This window comes from Schistocerca gregaria, chromosome 5 (genome assembly GCF_023897955.1).
Source record: "Schistocerca gregaria isolate iqSchGreg1 chromosome 5, iqSchGreg1.2, whole genome shotgun sequence".
NCBI lineage: Eukaryota > Metazoa > Arthropoda > Insecta > Orthoptera > Acrididae > Schistocerca > Schistocerca gregaria.
Window position 1 is genome coordinate 528876533 of NC_064924.1, and position 558 is coordinate 528877090.

General features: G+C 44.8%; 1 non-coding gene across 1 annotated transcript; it reads left to right on the top strand.

Annotated features, from left to right (window-relative positions):
* Positions 1 to 230: 230 nt before the first annotated feature.
* Positions 231 to 302, top strand: Trnap-agg (transfer RNA proline (anticodon AGG)). Its single transcript has one exon. It is a non-coding gene; the product is annotated as a tRNA-Pro (tRNA).
* Positions 303 to 558: the final 256 nt, after the last annotated feature.

A 558-nucleotide genomic window follows, 5' to 3' on the forward strand; every position in this document is an offset into this window, starting at 1 on the left:
CCAAGCAAACTGACTGCTGCCCGATACAAACCGATAGAAAGCTGCCTGCGATTTCTCAGGCGAGAGAGTGGGCTGCGACGCAAGCGACCTTCAGCCTCGGAGGGGCACCGCTGCGGGTGTGCAGGAAGGTCGCGCATAGCTGTATCTGCTGCATCAACCTGTTCAACCCGCTACACAAATCTCTTGATAACACCAGTATGTAAAGAATCATAAGTGCCGTTTCTCATCGTGGCTCGTTGGTCTAGGGGTATGATTCTCGCTTAGGGTGCGAGAGGTCCCGGGTTCAAATCCCGGACGAGCCCAGATTTTTAAACCCTATGGTAGTTATATAATGTAGCAATTAAATATATTAACATTCTTAGATGATTTTCTTTCGTTCATATTTCGGTTAAATGTGTGTTCAATTTCATAAATGTCAGCGTTGCTCACGTCGTACACCCAATGTATTTAATTGTAATGCAAGACATTGCGTAATTACGATGCCAAAAATCTGTTAAGTGGTCTCATTCGTTACAGTAACTTTAATTCGGCAGATAGCCATCGTCAGGTTATCTGTAA